The 10489-nt window shown below is 35.8% G+C and overlaps 1 long non-coding RNA gene across 1 annotated transcript; it reads left to right on the forward strand.

The window, feature by feature from the left end:
- Positions 1 to 446: 446 nt before the first annotated feature.
- On the forward strand, positions 447 to 7262 carry LOC135224828 (uncharacterized). The gene is made up of 3 exons (XR_010316821.1): positions 447 to 789; positions 1153 to 1308; positions 6704 to 7262. It is a non-coding gene; the product is annotated as an uncharacterized LOC135224828 (long non-coding RNA).
- Positions 7263 to 10489: the final 3227 nt, after the last annotated feature.

The following is a 10489-nucleotide window of genomic DNA, read 5'->3' on the forward strand; positions in this document are numbered from 1 at the left end:
TATTTCTTCCCACATGTAACCGACACGTGGAGCAGATCATACAAAAGAAAAGGATCAGTTTCTTTTTTCGACGTTTTAATATCACTTTTTTTTTTTACTGAAGATCCTTCAAGTCGAGTCTCTTCAGAGCTCTGTAGATAAAAACGCTTTAAATGAAATCCATGCCGTACGTTATAATGCCACCTGGAAGCGTTGAATCTAAAATACCAGGGAAACTGCTGTTATTTTTCAGTTTAATTGTCAGGTATAATCAAATGTCACATAGTTCGGATTTCTGTAATTGTTGATACACTTTTAATATCCCGAAGCTTTGGTGGCATTTCACTTTATATATATATATATATATATATATATATATATATATATATATATATATGTGTGTGTGTGTGTGTGTGTGTGTGTGTGTGTGTGTGTGTTTGTGTGTGTAAATATATGTATATGTATCACTAACATGATAAACTTCATAATACAATAAGGATATATTTGTTTGAAAAATGTTGATGTGGGTTGGAGCGAGTTGTAACTTATTGCGCATCTGGAATATCTTTTGTTTACCCATATTTCAGTGTCGCACGGTTAGCGGGAGAAGGCGAACTGCCGTAAAATTTTCTAACCACTCTGGTACTGCCTATTGTGTTGAGTGGTGGTGGCTGGTGGTGACAGGTGTTATTCTTATGGATGTAAACACAAGAATGAAGTCAGTGACATGTAAGGCCGGCAAGTGATGGGATATTGGTGTTTGGCAATCTCCTACTGGGGTTCAAGGCCTATGATAGTGAGGCCATTGAAGTGAGTGCAATACAGTGTATTATGGATGTTGTATGATATTTCAATTGGAATTGCCCTTATTGGTAATTGGATTCTATGTATATATACAGTAATGCTTTATGATATGAGTACATTTAATTTGATGCCAAGTGCTTTAGTGGCTACAGTACCATAATTTACAGTGTTATTTACTTACATTGCTATAAACAGTTATTGTTAGACATACACATATCAATACTGTGTTCATGTACTTTACTAGAAGGCTTGTATTAAGGACAATATTTTTTTTTGATAATGAAATTGGGAAAATTAGGGAAAATTCCAAATTTGTATGGCTGGTTGGATTGTATTATTTTTTTATTACATGGAATATATATATTTCAGGTTGAAACCTATAGTTGGCAATAAAAACTGTTACTACTTATGGTCCATCCTTGAACATCCCAGTACATTTCAACTTCAACCGCCATGGGTGTGCAAGAGGAACTCGTCGCCCTGAAGAGGAAGAGGGCAATCAACAAAGGGAAGTTCACCAGGAAGGTAACTATGTGCAATGAAGGAATCAATCGAGGTGATGATTTATCAGTGTTAACGAAGAACTATGAGGAAATGGTTGAAGCCTTTAAATGCCTAGAGTATCAAAATGATGAACTGATACAATTTATATATGAAAACGAGGATAAGCTAGCCTATAGTAGTTTAGAAGAAGAAGCCCAGCAATATATTTTAGATAGTGAAAGATTAAAATGTGAAGTAAGTGCAAAAATATTCAAAGGTGTCCAAGATGTAAAGGCAACAGATAAATCGAAGGTTAAAGTAAAGAAATTTGAACCACCAATGTTCGAAGGTAATTTAAGGGACTATCCAACTTTTAAGGAAGATTATGAGAATTTAGTAAAGAGTATATACGGTACTGATCCATATGCTCTCAAATGTGTCTAGGTGGAGAAGCACTTCAAGCAGTGAAGGGCTCAGAGGGTAATTATGATGAAATGATTCAACGTTTGGATGATAAATTTGGGAATTCAAGAAAGATTGTAGACTTAGTGGTTGGTAGCTTAGATCTCTGAAGAAAATTTATGATGATGATACCAAAGGATTTATTAAAATGGTCGATCAGGTTGAGCAATGTTGGCTTGATTTAAAAAAGGTAAATCTCTCTGATGAACTTAATAGTGCAAACGTTGTCAGCCATATAGAAAAGGTTTTACCTTCACTTCAAAAGAGAGAATGGGTAATTAAAGCAGATGAGGTATCAGTAACTAGCAATCTGTTTCCTGAGTTGTTGAAGTTCTTAGCAAGGAGAGAAAAAATTTTGGAATATATGAACTCTAATGTTAGGAGTAGCGGTAGTGATAATAAGGCAACAGTCCATCATGTTGACAGCACAGTTGAGAATGAATCGGAATTGATAAAATTGGTGAAAAAAATGGGGGAAGAACAAAGTATAAAAAATAAGGAATTTGAATCTTGTATTGTTAACTTGACAGAAATGGTGAAAGGTATTAAACCTAAGGCAGATAGTAAGGGGATAGGATGCCCGTTACACAATTCAATTGGTCATGATATAACAGAATGTTATAAATTCAATGGTTGTAGTAGCAAAGGAAGATTTGAGATTATAAAGGGTAATGGAATATGTTTTAGGTGTCTAAGGGGATATCATCCTGCTCATAGCTGCAAGGTAGGTACATTGTGTGATGTCATTATTGAAGGTAAAGGGCCATGCAATCGTAATCATCATCCACTGTTGCATTCCGATAGAGTAGAAAATAGTATTCACAAAGCGATATCAGAAAAGGGATTTGCAGTGTTGTTGAATATCAGTATGGTGAATAGTAAGAACATGCCTGTTAATGTACTGTGGGATCCAGGAGCGGATATTTCATTTATAACAAATAGGATGGCTAAGAAATTGGGTTTAAGTGGAAAGCATATAAATTTATCCATGATCAAAGTGGGCAATGCGGTTGAATATCACTCAAGCAACGAATATTGTGTACCACTAATTGATAAATCTGGTAAAGTTTGGAATGTGAATGCTGTTGGTATTAATGAAATAACAGCCAAAATCAAGAAAGTAGACTTATCCAGGGTATCTGAACTTTTTGAAGGAATATCAAACTTAGAGCTGAATCGCCCACATGGGGAAATCGATATGCTTATTGGTGCTAATTATTGTGAAATATTGCCAAGGGTTGTTGAAACAAATAAGGGTCTCCAGTTGCTAGAAAATCAGTTTGGGCTCAGCATACATGGTAGACATGATGAAATTACCAATCAAGTTATTATAGTAATCATGTGTTTGTGAGAATTCATAAACTTTCAAGTTCAGTAAATTTGAATGAAATCAGTATTGAGCCAACAGAAAATCTAAAGGATCAGTTAGATAAATTTTTTGCCATAGAAGAAATGGGAACAAGGTGTAATCCACAATGTATCAAATGTATGTGCAGAGGTTGTCCTGGACCCAATTATGTAAGTTTGAAAGAAGAAAAGGAAATGAAATTGATTGAGGAAGGATTAACGTATGATGAGAAACAGAAATGCTGGTTTGTAAGGTATCCTTGGATAAGAGATCAAATCATTTGAAAAATAACATAAAGGTAGCAAATGCCAGGTTAAGAACAACAGAGAATAGATTAAGGAAACTTGGGAATGAGTATGCAATAAAATATCGAAAGAGATTGAAGATATGGTTAGAAGGGGAGTAGCTAGGAAATTAACCAATAAGGAGATTCAAGAGTACAATGGCCCAGTTCACTATATTCATCATCATGAGGTGTTGAAGCCAGAATCTAGTTCAACCCCAGTGCGCATTGTCTTCAATTCTTCAGCATCTTATATGGGACAGAGGTTAAACGATTTTTGGGCTAAGGGGCCTGATATTTTGAACAGTTTGCTGGGAGTGTTGTAGATTTAGGCAAGATAATATAGCCATAGTGGGTGACAGCAAAGATGTACCATACTGTAAAACTCAGCACACTAGATGAACATACGCATAGATTTGTATGGAGGGACTTGGATGATAGTAGGCCACCTGATCAGTATGTTCTTACCACAGTAACATTTGGAGATAGGCCCAGTGGTACTATAGCTATGGTAGCTTTGAGACATACAGTAGAACAATTCGGTAAGGAATCCCCGGATGTGCAAGATATGATTCTTAATAATACATATGTAGATGATATACTGTATTCTACTGATGCCATCGAGAACGCAATCAAATTAATACAGGATACTGAAAGGGTATTGTCTCAGGGAAGTTTCAGAATAAAGCACTGGATAGTCAGCGGGCATTATGAAAACTGCAATATAAAAATAATAGAATCTGATAGTGAGAAAATCTTAGGTTTAAAATGGAATCCTGTAGATGACTATTTTTCCTTTGCTGTAAGACTCAACTTTACACCAAGAATAAGAAAGGTTAGGAGTGGTCCAAATTTAGATATAGGTGAATTTGATTATAAATTTCCAGAAATATTAACACGCAGAAAGATATTGAGTCAAATTGCATCGTTGTATGATCCATTAGGGTTGGTTATACCAGTATTACTCAAAGCTAAGATCTTGATGAGATCCATGATTTCCAAAAGTAACTCGAATGGTGGTGGAATCAAGTGGGATGATCCACTTGATGATTCCATGATGAACGAATGGAAAGCGTTTTTCAAAGAATTGTATGGCCTGGAGTCATTAACTTTTAGAAGACCCTAAAAGCCATCTAATGCTTTTGGTAAGCCGAACCTAGTAATATTTTCTGATGGTAGCACGCAAGCATATGGGGCTTGCATATGTGAGGTGGCAAATCAGTGATAATAAGTTTAAATCAAGTCTGATAATGGCGAAAAATAAGATTGCACCAGTGAAACAAATGTCTATTCCTCGTCTGGAATTATGTGGTGCTCTCATAGCTGCTAGGATGAGAGAACTCATAGTAAAGGAGTTTTCATGGGAGTTTGAGTCAGTTTATCACATAGTGACTCAACAATTGTAAGATCACAAATTCAAAAGGAGTCCATGGATTCAACACATTTGTTGCGGTACGCATTGCAGAGATACAAATAAAATAAAACTGATTCAGGGAATGGTGGTGGGTTGATTCAATTCAAAATGTTGCAGATATGACCTCTAAACCGTGTAGTCCAGAAAAATTGGTGAAAATTCTGCCTGGCAAAATGGACCAAAATTTCTAACATTACCAATTTCAAAATGGCCTATCAAACAAAATTGTGAAAATGAACTAACTGATAGAGTAGGTGTTGTCATGGCTGTTGCTAAAGTAAGTCAGAACCATGTTATACACATGATTGATGTTAATAGATTTAGTGATTATTACAAACTACTAAGAGTTACATGTAGGGTAATGAATGTTTTCAAATGCAGATCCTTTAAGGGCATGCTGAGGGAACCAACAGTTCAAGGAATTATTAAAGCAGAACTAATGAGGGTTAGAGAGATGCAAAGACCTGACTGATTGGAAAGTGAGGTTCAGAAGATTAGGACCTTCAATTAAGAATGGAGTCATAGTAGTAGGACAAAGAATTTCTAAGTGGCTAAAGGAAAATTGGAATAGAGAAGACTATATGTTTTTTGTTGCTACAGCAAATCATCCAGTTACTAGATTGTATATATCATATGTACATGGGGTTGACCACGCAGGCATAGAGACTACTTTGGCAAAATTACAAAGAAAATTCTGGGTTCCAGGGGCCAGAAAATTAATAAAGGCAATAAAAAATCAATGTGTGACATGTAAGAAGTTAACAAAGAAATTAGAAGACCAATGCATGGGTCAAATGAGGATAGAAAGAATGAAACCTGCTCCACCTTTCTATTACACAGCCATAGATTTGTTTGGGCCCTTAACAATAAGAGACACGGTTTAAAAAGAGAACTCATGGTAAAGCCTTTGGTGTTATATTTAACTGTTTAGTTACTAGAGCTGTTCACTTGGATTTGGCTGAAGGATACAGTACTGATGATTTTCTTACCACATTTCAAAGGTTTATTGCTATTAGAGGAGCTCCTAAAGTTATATATTCAGATAAGGGAACTCAGTTGATATCAGCAAGCAAGAAAATAGAAACCATTGGAGAAAAGGAAGGGGTAACTTGGATCTTTAATATGCCTAGTGACGCACCTTGGTATAATGGGGCAAGTGAAGCACTGATCAAATCTGTCAAAAGGTGTCTTTGTATTATTGTGGGAGATTCTGTGTTGAATTTTGGAGAGTTACAAACTGCTTTGTTTGGTATTGCTAATCTGATGAATGAAAGACCAATTGGAACAAAACCTGGATTTAGTTTAGAGTTGGGGGGCTACCTCTGTCCCAATGATCTGTTGCTTGGTCGGTCCACTTGCTTTTGTCCAAGTGGTATGTACGATATTAGTGGGGATCACAAAAGGAGATTAAAGTTTATGCAAAGTATAATAGAATCCTTCTGGAAGAAGTGGCAACGGGACTATTTTCCATCATTGTTAATCAGGCAGAAATGGCATACAACAAGGAGGAATGTAAGGAGTTGGAGATGTGGTACTTGTGCAAGATAGTAATGTTGTGAGAGGGGCATGGAAACTAGCACAGGTGATTAGAGCTGATCCAGGACAAGATGGCATTGTCCGAGATGTTGATTTAAGGTATAAGATTATGAAGCATGGGAAGGGATATGATGGTGAAGTGGATAAGATTATGTGTAGATCAGTACACAGGTTGGTGGTGTTATTACCAATAGAAGAACAATGTAATCATACGTAGTTTACCCAATTGGATAGGGTATCTGTAATTTGTCACTAATGGTGGGGGAGTGTATCACTAACATGATAAACTTCATAATACAATAAGGATATATTTGTTTGAAAAATGTTGATGTGGGTTGGAGCGAGTTGTAACTTATTGCGCATCTGGAATATCTTTTGTTTACCCATATTTCAGTGTCGCACGGTTAGCGGGAGAAGGCGAACTGCCGTAAAATTTTCTAACCACTCTGGTACTGCCTATTGTGTTGAGTGGTGGTGGCTGGTGGTGACAGGTGTTATTCTTATGGATGTAAACACAAGAATGAAGTCAGTGACATGTAAGGCCGGCAAGTGATGGGATATTGGTGTTTGGCAATCTCCTACTGGGGTTCAAGGCCTATGATAGTGAGGCCATTGAAGTGAGTGCAATACAGTGTATTATGGATGTTGTATGATATTTCAATTGGAATTGCCCTTATTGGTAATTGGATTCTATGTATATATACAGTAATGCTTTATGATATGAGTACATTTAATTTGATGCCAAGTGCTTTAGTGGCTACAGTACCATAATTTACAGTGTTATTTACTTACATTGCTATAAACAGTTATTGTTAGACATACACATATCAATACTGGATTGTTCATGTACTTTACTAGAAGGCTTGTATTAAGGACAAATATTTTTTTTTGATAATGAAATTGGGAAAATTAGGGAAAATTCAAAATTTGTATGGCTGGTTGGATTGTATTATTTTTTATTACATGGAATATATATATTTCAGGTTGAAACCTATAGTTGGCAATAAAAACTGTTACTACTTATGGTCCATCCTTGAACATCCCAGTACAGTATATAGGTGCTGTATATATATATATATATATATATATATATATATATATATATATATATATATATATATATATATATATAATATATATATATATAGTATAGTATATATATATATATATATATATATATATATATATATATATTATATATATGGTGTGTTTGTGGTGTGTGTGTGTGTGTGTGTGTGTAACCTCACTCCCCATTGAGCGGTTGGCAGCAAAACATGTCAAATGACTAACTTTCCTGAAGAATTTTAGCATTGAGGTTTAGTCTCACGTCCTTCTCTATACCTTGACACAGTCACGCACCCACTATAGGTACCTAATTCACTGCTTACGTCATAAGCGATGCAAATATTTTTCGGGAAACGGGTCCCGATAGACCCTATTCATAGAATTGCAATTGCTTTATCACCGAAGGCGTTTTGACCAGTATTATAGGAAAAATTATTAATAACATCATTACAGCAACTGATATAGTAAAAGAACATAACAACGGCTCACTGATGCTAATATATCGCAAGTGTTTCTTATTTAACTAGTCACATCTACAAATTGATATTTTTAATTACATTTCACAGAAACTCATTTATACATACTGAGATGAGATGTATTAATCACAGATGCACATGAAGAACCCTAATCAGAATGACAATAAAACTTATAATTGACTGACATATTAATCAGGAGTCTCTCTCTCTCTCTCTCTCTCTCTCTCTCTCTCTCTCTTATAAACAGTGAGACATGGACATTATTTTTTTATTGAATTCAAAGCAATAGGAAATACACAATACAGTGTCACAAGAAGTGACTACAAGGGCTAGATGATCTTCTTCCTCGATTATTCCTCCTTAGCTCTATATCACTCCTTTTATCGCTTACTTGGGGAGTAAGCCTATAAACTACTTTGTTGTTGTTGTTGTTGCTGATGTTGTTCTTGTTGGGGGGGGGGGGGGGGGGATGTTGTAGGAAAGCCTTACGGAAGAAGACTTAAAAAGGTCTACAAAAGGTGTTTCGCTTTGAGTTAAAGATACAAGAATTTTAGGATAGGATATTTATGATTTATTTTTTAGAGAGAAATTGGAAAAAAAAAATCATGTGCATATGAAACAGTACAGAACAATTATTTCTAATAATATATGGCATATTCTTATATTTATTTTCGTTCGTGAAACAACGCGCTATTTGACCGTATATTTTAGCACCCCCCGTAATCTGGAGGTCGGATCACGCCTTGTTGTAGCTCCTAGAAGGAGTAAACACAACAGGAAATTACTTGCGCTTTCAGATCAAATGATTAAGCGATTCATTAAAGCCAGAAAACTGTTATGTGAGCTAGAAGAGCAGAGGAAAGTTTACCTTGGGAAATGCAGTCAAACACTGCAGTCGTTAATCTTAACATGAATTATCCACGAAAATGAGTGTCATGTTGTGAAATACATACCGTTATCATATGTGCATTCATCATGAAGTACCTGAAAACGTTTCATTAATGAAGCATCCTGGTTTAGAACTATGTGTATATATATATATGTATATGTATATGTATGTATATGTATATGTATAGTATATATATATATATATATATATATATATATATATATATATCATATATATATATATATATATATATATACATATATATATATATATACATATATATATTGTATGTATGTATGTATGTATGCATCTATTTTCAATTTCGCCAAAAGCAAGTCAGCATGACACGCTCCTTTTTCCAAAGACTTCCTACCAATCTCTTTTTCTTTCTCTTATCCCTCCTCGAGTGCATTAAAATAGCCAAGCAGAATACAGAGGCTACTGCACCAACAAGCATCCTGACAACAACTGATGTCTGGACAGGAAACATTGTTTGCAAATAGTTTGGAAATTGTTTGCAGAATTTGTTTGGAAACAATGTTTCCTAGTGTGGACAACCCTTTAGTAACACTCAGCCTGTACTCTCCTTTCTCCCCTGGAATCTAATCAGGGGTTGTCAGTCATAAGGCCCACCTCTGTAAAAAAAAAAAATTAAATTCCCACAACTTTTTCCGCGGTCCTACAAACAATCACTTAAATCTAAAAAAAAAACAATAACGTTCACTAGAGTCAGAAAATATAGTTGCAGCTAGCATAGTCTTGCCATTTCTGAATGTTTTTTTTCCATTTCTATTATGAATAGAAGCAGAATACAAAACATTTGCTGTCTGTAATCACGTAATAGAATGATTGGCGTAAAATAATATTGTTGCTGTGAAATTATCTGGACACACTAATTTGGCCCTGAAGAAAATGTTAGTAAATTGGTGGTTCTACAGTAAATAATCGTTGAACTTAATTAAATCAAAATGGTTTTGCCTTAAACTGGAAAGTTTGCCTTTGTCAAACTTTCTACAAAGAAATTATTCAGTAGCAAAATAAGTTTCTTCTCTCTCTCTCTCTCTCTCTCTCTCTCTCTCTCTCTCTCTCTCTCTCTCTCGCTTCCAGGGCCTCATACAAAGAAAAAACAGAAGGAAAAGTTCAATAAGCCCTTTCCAGAAAATCTGAATAAATAAACTAACACGAGTATGTAAATCAGAGTAGACACCATCCATTCTGGACGCTGAGGTGCAAGTAGTGGCTGAGGAGGTAACAAATTCCTATCGTCACTTCCAGTGTCATATAGTCTTAATCAGATGCAAAATTGCTATTTTATCAATGCGTCACATATATGCCTTACGTTTTATTATCTTTTTAGAGTGATTAATCAAGGCATCATCCATTCAAAGATAGTTTTTAAGGGCCACCCAAGCGATTTTGGAATATGACTAGTCGGCAACTGTGGATAGAAGCGGGCTAGGAATCGGCGAAGGTTTTCCACAACACCCGTTGCATGTTTATTGGGCTCCGTGCCTCTCGAGACTTCTTCAGCTGCCTGGGGCGTGATATGCGATTGGGCGTGTTTGTACGCACTATGGGCCAGTTTTCGTGATGACCTCTAATTCATAAAGGCCCCGGCTTATACTGACTTATAACCAGAATAACCGAACGTTTGGCCCCGGCACTTTCCACCAGCGATGCCTTTCGGGACATTCCGTTCTCTACATTCGCTCTCTTCTTCTACTTCTTCTTCTTCTGTGAAAGCCGTGCG

This window comes from Macrobrachium nipponense, chromosome 20, assembly GCF_015104395.2.
Source record: "Macrobrachium nipponense isolate FS-2020 chromosome 20, ASM1510439v2, whole genome shotgun sequence".
NCBI lineage: Eukaryota > Metazoa > Arthropoda > Malacostraca > Decapoda > Palaemonidae > Macrobrachium > Macrobrachium nipponense.